This window comes from Sturnus vulgaris, chromosome 1 (assembly GCF_052056855.1).
Source record: "Sturnus vulgaris isolate bStuVul1 chromosome 1, bStuVul1.hap1, whole genome shotgun sequence".
Taxonomy (NCBI): domain Eukaryota; kingdom Metazoa; phylum Chordata; class Aves; order Passeriformes; family Sturnidae; genus Sturnus; species Sturnus vulgaris.
In genome coordinates this window covers 50936169-50944943 of record NC_142243.1, presented here as the reverse complement: position 1 = coordinate 50944943, position 8775 = coordinate 50936169, and the positions used below count along the sequence as shown (strand labels likewise).

Below are 8775 nucleotides of genomic sequence, written 5' to 3'. Positions count from 1 at the left end.
AGGGTTTGGGTTCTGGAGCAGGCTCTCCAGGGAAGCGGTCACAGCACCAATCCTGATAGAGTTCAAGAAGCATTTGACAATGCTCTCGGGCACGTGGTGTGACTCTTGGTGCAGGGCCGGGAGTTGGACTCAATGATCCTTGAGGGTCCTTTCCAACTCATAATTCTCTGATTCTGTATTTTTCTGGTGCTAATCCCTGCAAAGATAAGGACTGTGCTACGACAAGACACAAGTGCAATCCGAGCGAGCGACAGCTAACCAGTTTCGATGGCTCCACTACAACTTGGGGGGGTGTTGATGTTCAAAGATAAGAGCCTTACCTATGGGCCGCCCCCGCTGCCTCCACTGGGACTCTGCCCCTAGTGCCGCCTGTCCCCCGAGACCCCGCACTACGGGCGGGTAGGGTGGCGGTGGCGGTGTCGGCCGATCCCGCCGCATCCCGCGCTCCATGACGGACAGGGAGGCCGAGCCGGACCCGCCCCCTGCCGCCGGACCCCGCCCCGCCCGTTCCCGCGGCCTGCGGCGCTGCCCGGTGAGGCAGGGCCGCCTCTGCAGGACCGGAGCGGCGCACCGGGGTGAGCTCGCTGCCCCCTCTCCCGGAGCGGGGGGTGAGGGGAACGCGGGGGGGAATAGGCCGAGAGAGATGCGGGGCGTGTTGCTAGCAGAGGGGCGGCGGTGCCGGCAGTGCGGCCCGACCCGGCCCTCCCTTCCTTTCCCTTCCCTCCCTTCCCTTTCCCGACTTCCTCCTCTGCCGATGCCACCGCCTTCTCTAGGAAGGGCGCAGGTTTGTCCCCCTCGGTACGCAGCCCGCTGTCCTGCTGGGGCGAAGGGGAGCAGGGAGACGAAGAGGAGGAAGGAGGAGGAAGGCGATCACGTGCCGGGAGGCGGGCGGAGCGGAGCAGGGGTCCGTTTCTGGGAAGTGGATCCCTCTTCGGCAAGGGGGTGCCTGCGGCGCTCGGGGGATGCTCAGTGGGCACGGCCGCCTGTCCCGCATGCCCGGCGCTGCTCCTTCGGCTGGCGGGCCCGGAGGAGGTTTGCTTTTCCTCTCTCCTCGCTCAGCAAATCCATCCTCACGCAGATACGGCGACCTGTTTGTCCTGCTGGTAACGGTGTGAGCGAGCCAGGCCCTGCGAACACCTGGGTTCCATCGCGGGAAAATGTGCTGAGGGTTAATTTTAGCGTCGGGCTGAGATTAGGGAGCTTCGGAGAGGCACTACCTGCGGTCAGCATCCGAATTTAAATTGCTGAAGTGCAGCGTTTTAATTCCGTGTTGACGGTGACGCTGTTACGTCTGCAGAGGGAGCTGGTTAAACCCGCAACATTTGGTCTCCAGAAGCAGTTCAAGTTACTCATTGATGGAGTGCTAACACTCAGCAGTTCCCAATTCGCCGTAGTCAGGTATAAGTAGACACAGTGGTCGACTTTAACCTGGAAAATATTCACCACAAATACTAGACTTGTTTGGTTGTTTTTAAATCGTGTTAATGTGCTTGAAGGCATAAGACCATCGCTGTATTTTTGCACAACATTGTCAATATTTTTTACTGTGCACGTTTGACATCTTTGTTTACATAATATGTAGATATTATATCTTGTAGATATTATACATTGTGTTGAATATTAATTGCTATGAAAGTTGTCATTTTGTGCTGGAAATCACAGTGTTTTGGGGCATTGTTATTGAATCCAACGTTATGAGAAGGCTCATTTCTATTTGTAAGTCTGTAGTGGTGCTACTCTTTTTAGCAGATGTTTTTCATCAGCTTTGCAGTTTTAAGTAGGCCAGATACAGAGTGGTTTGGCTTTTGTTTGTTTGTTCATGGTGTTCAGGGCGAGTTACTTTGCACAAAATGCACCAATGATCCTCTTTCTGTGGCACAAATCCATAATTTTAAGTTGTTTTTTTTTTGTTATTCACGTGTTAGACTTTTTCAGGATGAATGTTGCTTTCTATAGACTTGGTATGTTGAGAAAGAAATACATAATCTTTTAACAACGCTGGAATTTGTGAAATACTAAACTCAGTTCAGGTGGATTAGGCATTCTTTTTGGTGCATTTGGGCTTGCGTGTGGTTGTCTTGATGCAATGTGGTCTAATTTTCATAAATTCTCAACTGTTTAGCCATGATATTTTCAAAGTGAGTTTAGCACAATTGTTCTAGGCCTTCATTCATGAGAAAGAATGTATTTAGACTTTGACATTTTGAACTTTGTCAGAGCATCCTAGCTAAACATACAGTTATTAAAACATCTTTGTTAAAATGTTTTACCAGGCCAAATGTAATTTCTAGTAAGCACAACTAGTGGATTTCACTCAGTGAATTGTCAGCATACACAATATTGCCAGTGATTTTGCAGAAGGTATTGATGACATGGTAATGGTAAATCACACTTGTGATAGCAGGGACTGTGATTTCTCATGGTTAGGCAGCAGCATCCAGCAACTCGGATGAGTCATTTTGAAGGATCACAGATTTGTTGCTTGTTAAACATTCTCTAATTTAACTGTATGTGCTAAGTATCTATTCTTAATTTGGAATTGTTAGCAACTGTGTTAAAAGACCATTTGTACATTACCTCCCTGCCTTGCTGTCTTAAATTCAGCTAGGAGCAGAATTAAAAATGAGAAATTAAAAAGAGTAGTCCTAGAACCAACTGAGTATCTTCTAATGATGTTACGCTTTTCATATTAAGTTCAGCTACTCAGTTATCAACTGAAGCCCTAAAATAGCTTCACTTCAGACATCAGGAGTTAATTTCTATCTTGCACTGACAGAAAAATTAGATAAATTATGTGGAGGTGTATTACAAGAAATATTTCCTTCTGAAGGTTCAGATGTAGGTCTTTGCTAGAACTTGCTGCTTGGACTAGGTATTTGTTTCCTTACGATGTCCTTTAAGAAGAAAAATAGAACTAAAATGTAAAACCTGAAACTTCCTTCTGTTTTTAAGCACCTTCAAGAGCTGTAAAAGAGGAGTTAAGAGTGAAAAATTCTTACAAAACTTTATCCCGTTTTGAAATGGATGTCAGTTTCTTGAAATGCTGTTTTCTTTAAGAGCACTGAGGAATTTTCAGGAGTTGTTTGCCTGGAATAAACTTTTGTACTGTTTTGTGGAATAGTTTTTGAGGGAGTGACAGAATCCTGAGTGTTTCTTACTAATACATAAAATGCCTGAGCTATTTCAGGAAGAGTTCCACAATTCTGTGCTGGCAAAAGAATAGTTTTTCTTGGCAAACTAGTACCTGTCTAGGAGCCTTGGGGCATATTTTTGTTGTTGATTGGGAAAAAACGAAACAAACATGTAGGAGTAGTCAGTGTTACAAACCAGTATCATGCTTGATGTTTGAGGCAATCGGTGAGGTGTTTGATGTCTTTAAAAAATTGGGTTTTGTACTTAGAGAAATGCAGATGTGATAAAATAGGTATGCTTTTGATATCTAAATAGTTTATTTGGCCCACAGTTAACTCTGAGAGACTGAATAGATGTTAAGCCCTTATTTATTTAGAGTTTAATGGAGAAAGTATGCCGTGAAATCTTCATTTCTGTGAACTGATGTTGGGTGGGCTACAAAGTCAGCTTCAGAGAGAAGGAAACAGATATGAAGAGTTTTTACCGGATTCTTTGGAGGTTTTTAAACTGTCTTTTTCTTAGTTTTGTATCGCTTTCCCTTTATGCCCACCTCTTCCTCCCTTTTGCAAGAAATCATTAGCAATGCTTTTTCTTTATGTTTTTTATTGCATATAGGTATTGCTTGTGACTGGAATGTGCATGTATACATAAAACATACAAAAATGCTGTATACATGTGTTAATATAACTGTGGGAATATGAGTGTTTTAAACATTAAAATCCTGATGTAGTTTCAGGTCTTTGGCAAGATTAGTCCAGAACATTTAAACCAAAAGAAAGGGTTATGTTATTTTTGAGGAAACTTTAGTTTTGGTTTGAAAATTCATTAAATAAGAGTTGGGACTGGATGATCTTCAAGGTCCGTTCCAATCCATAGCATTCTCTGATTCTATGAAGTGAGCAGTATCAGTTGGAATGTATAGGTTGTAAATGGGATGATATGTTGTCAGTTCCCTAACTGGCATACTTTCTTTTAATGTATTCTAAGGACCTAACAGTGATAACGTGCACAGAATTCAGTTTTATATTTTGCAATGCTAAATTATGTTTAGTGCAGCTGAGATCTGTGGCAGACCTTTGGAACATGTTATGGTGCATCCTTTTTGTTAGTTTATAGTATTTTCTTAGAATAGAATGTAATTGCATATTAGCTCAGTTGTTTAGAGCATAGTTCTAATAATGCTAGGGCACAGATTTGATCCTCATGTGGTCCATTCATTCTGGTTTGAGCTCATTTTAAAAGTAAAAGTCTGGGATATGCTGTTAAGAAGGAGTCCAGAGGGGAAGAGACAATGGAGATGAAAGGAAGGAAGGACAATGCTGATGGCAGATTTAGAAGCTGTTTGCTCTGCCATTTTTCTCAGCTCTTATAGAATAAGAAATGAAGTGCTTGGAAAAGGACAATAGTGTTTTGCAGGACATGGCTCAGTAACAGGGATTCTTCTGCTGCAGGGAAAACTAGTCCAAGGTTGGAGCACTTTGATTTGGGTTTCTGAATCCATGAGTGTCTTGGGATAGAGAAAGGTGACGCTGCTGTTTCCTCGGATGCTCTACTAACCTAAAAAAATGTATTTCCTTTTTAAAATTTTCTTTCTCTTTTTCACCTTCTTTCAATGGTCTGAGAAAAATTTTATTCAGTACAAATGTGTTCACTTGCCCTTTTACTTTTGCTAGGTCACCATTGAAGCATAGAAATTGGGGAAACATTTTTCTCAAGGAAACTGGTGGTTTGTTGTTTTGGCTTTGTTTTTACAGGCACAAGTTACCTATAATATGAGCTGCTACTTCAGGGTAAAGCAGAGCTACTCTAGTTCTGAACACTCAGCTAAAGCCAAACTCTTTGTAAGGAGCTCTCTACTGTATGCTGCTAAATATTGCCCTGCCCCTCCAGTGGGAAACCTTCCGAGTCTTTAAATATATTAACTTGTAATACCTGTTGTGTTGCCTAATTGAAAAGCTGGAGTATTGCCAAAGCACTCTTCAGTATCTTCTGCTTTTGTTCGGGTGGTTTTGTGGGTGTGCATCAGTTTGAATTTTTCAGTCTTACTTTGATTAAAGTGTCTGGCCCAGGTTTGGGGTTTTTTGTTGGTGTTTTGGGATTTTTAAAATATCCCTTCATGTTCACTAAGGAACATTTGTTTTGAACAGAACAGTGCTTTGGAAGGGTGTTTTTAAAGGCATTGAAACATTAAAATGTTTCTGAGGCAATGATGTGTTTACAGCTGTCCTGGGGTACAATGCAAAAATGTGTATTCTATCACCATCTGTTAAAATATAGGAGGGGTGGTGATTCTTATCTCTGTGGGAGATATCCTCTGCTGATGTGCCATCTGATAAGATCGGGGGATGATCATCGTTATCTTTTCACAACTCATCCTTCCTCCAGAAGATATGTTCTGTTAATGGGCCATTAAGTCCTATTGTGTGGCTGATAAGATTACATGATCCCATTGGGAGATGCCCCAACCAGGGGCAGGAGCCAAGCCTTTCCTACCTAGATAAAAAAACTGGGGTTTGGGACACAAAGGCAGACCTTTCCACTGGATCCCAGAGGAAAGTCGGACCTTTTCCACATCATCGCTGGATCTTTGGAGGAAAACTGCACCTCCTACAGAAGCACTGCTTCAACTGAACCACATCTGTCATCCAGGAGGACTGCAGCCACCATTTATACGGACTGCTACCAACACCCTGACTGACAGGGTGTCAGGTTGTATTTCTCACTGTGTCGGTGGTTGTTTCTTTTATGTTATTGCATGTATTTTATTTTTTCTCTTTTCTCCTATTAAATTGTATTACTGACTTGGAGTCTCGCACTGGTTTTACTTTCAAACCAACACATTTATTGGCGCCCAACGTGGGGCACGAAGGGTACTGAGAAAAGCCAGTATTACAATTTTGTATTCACCATGATTCTCAACATGCTTACATGGGTTTTATATCTTGCTCTCTATATTTTTCCACACATGGGGAACTATCTGCCAGCTGTAATGCTCCTGTGTAGACCAGGATATGGTATAAAAATTGCTTTATTGGCCTATTATGTCTACTGCATGATAACCTCTGAGGCAATGAACATAATCCAGAATATATACTCGACTTTGTTTGCTTGTCCTAGTCTAGGTTGCTACATCCGGGGTTTTAACAATCACACCCAGCCCTTGGGGGAGGGGTAAAGGATGATTTTTTCCAATCTTTCCGGTCTGATACAGTAGTTTTTGGAAATGTTGAGTTCCCGCTGGATGCTAAGGACAGCATAATATTGTTGTTAGTTCTGCTTTGTCTCCTCTGCACAGCCTACAACATGCTTAGAAACAAAACACTACATGGTGTACTGCAGCGTATTCTTGAGGAAGAGGAAAAAAGAAACAAATCAACTTCGTCCACGTCTGCACAGAATGTCACAAAGAGGAGAAGAACCAAACAAAAAGCAACAGTGTCCGTGTCTATGCAGACTGCCACAGAGGAGGAAAAAGCCAAAAGCAAAACAACAGTGTCCGTGTCTATGCAGACTGCCACAGAGGAGGAAAAAGCCAAAAGCAAAGCAACAGTGTCCGTGTCTATGCAGACTGACACAGAAGAGGAAAAAGCCAAAAGCGCCATCAGCATCTCCACACAAACCATCACTGAGCCAGAACAGCCTAGACCAGTAGCAGTTGCCCCTGTTCAGAAGAAGAAATCAAAGAGCAAATCAGTTTGCATAGTGACTGACGAGGACGTGGCAGGACCTTCACACCCAGCGGAAGAGACAGAGCCAGAAATCATCACTCGCTCTCTATCCCTGGGTGAGCTGCGTGACCTGCAGAGGGAATTCACCCGCCAGACAAATGAGTCCATCTTGACCTGGCTGCTCCGCATCTGAGACGCTGCAGCCAATGACACCATTCTGGATGGATCTCTCGATCTCTGTCCCGGGATGTGGTCATTGACCAGGGGATTGGGAGAACCCAAGAAACTCTCAGCCTCTGGCGGTGACTGCTGACAAGTGTGAAGGACAGATACCTTTGTAAATAAGATCTCCAGGTGCACCAAGGAAAATGGAGCACAATAGAACAAGGTATCCGATGCCTGAGGGAATTGGCCGTGCTGGAGATAATTTTCTCAGAAGATGAGAGATTTCCTAAGAGCCCAGACTGTGTCTGGTGCATGTCACAAATGTGGTTGAGATTTGCACGGCTCGGACCAGAGATGTATTCCCGTTACCTGGCAACGCTGCAGTGGAGGGAAGGTGAGGACATGGTAGGCGTCTTGGCCAATAAACTAAGAATTTATGAGGACACTGTCACAGCCCCATTTCGTACCCATGTCTCATCCGTGGAAACATGGCTGGTGGAGCAAGTCCAAAGCTTGATTGAAGAGGGCCATCAGAAACTAAAAAAAGAACTTAAGGAAAACAACTACCAGATCTCTCCAGAACCAACAAGAGTTTCTGCCATTAGGAGCCAGCGTTCCTGAGGCAGGGAGAGAGGACACACTCCACGAGGTAACCTCTGTTTTTTCCTTCAGGAGCATGGAGAAGACATGAGGAAGTGGGATGGAAAACCCACCTCCTCCTTAGCAGCCCGGGTACGTGAGCTGAAAAGAAGGACACCTACCCCAAGAAGTTCATCTAGAGTCAATGCTGCTCCAGTCTCTCGTGTACAGAACTCCAGACAGTATCAGAATGATGATATGACTGATCCTCTTGAAGGAACCTCAAGAACCTATTTACAGGGAGAGAGCAACGTGTACCAAGATCAGGAATAGAGGAGCCCTGCCTCTAGCCAGGTAGAGGAGAGGGATAATCGGATCTATTGGATTGTGTGGATCCACTGGTCTGGCACATCTGACCCACAAAAACATAAGGCTTTGGTTGACACCGGCACCCAGTGTACTCTGATGCCATCAAAGTATGTAGGAGAAGAATCCATCTCTATTTCTGGGGTAACAGGAGGATCCCAGCAGCTGACTGTAGTGGAGGCCGAAGTGAGTTTAACTGGGAACAGGTGGCAGAAACACCCCATGGTGACTGGCCCAGAGGCCCCATGCATCCTTGGCATAGACTATCTTAGAAATGGATGCTTCAGAGACCCAAAAGGATATCGGTGGGCTTTCAGGATAGCTGCTGTAGAGACAGACGACATTAGAAAACTGAACACCTTGCCTGGTCTTGCAGATGACCCCTCTGCTGTGGGACTACTGAGAGTTGAAGAGCAACAGGTACCAATCGCCAGAACAACAGTACACCGTCGGCAATACCGTACTGACAGAGACTCAGTGATTCCCATCCATGAAATGATCCGTGAGCTGGAGAGCCAAGGGGTGGTCAGCAAAACCCACTCACCCTTCAACAGCCCCATCTGGCCTGTGTGTAAATCAGAAGGAGAATGGAGATTGACCGTAGACTATTCGTGCATTGAATGAGGTGACTCCACCGCTGAGCGCTGCTGTGCCAGACATGCTGGAACTCCAGTACGAGCTGGAGTCCAAGGCAGCAGAGTGGTACGCCACTATCAATATTGCCAATGCATTTTTCTCCTTCCTCTGGCAGCAGAATGCAGGCCTCAGTTTGCTTTCACCTGGAGGGGCGTGCAGTACACCTGGAATCGTCTGCCCCAGGGGTGGAAGCACAGTCCCACCATCTGTCATGGACTGATCCAGGCTG

At 44.8% G+C, this 8775-nt stretch overlaps 1 protein-coding gene across 9 annotated transcripts in view; it reads left to right on the top strand.

Annotated features, from left to right (window-relative positions):
- The first annotated feature begins 471 nt into the window (after positions 1–471).
- STARD3NL (STARD3 N-terminal like) overlaps positions 472–8775 on the top strand; it is a 30699-nt gene continuing 22395 nt past the window's right edge. For 2 of the 9 annotated variants that reach the window (XM_088167290.1, XM_088167281.1), the window contains exon 1: positions 481–575. The gene's annotated coding sequence lies outside the window, so the exon portion shown is untranslated. Of the gene's footprint in view, positions 576–704; positions 1399–8775 lie in introns of those variants that run through there. The other 7 variants (XM_088167228.1, XM_088167273.1, XM_088167245.1 and 4 more) reach the window with 7 other exon arrangements.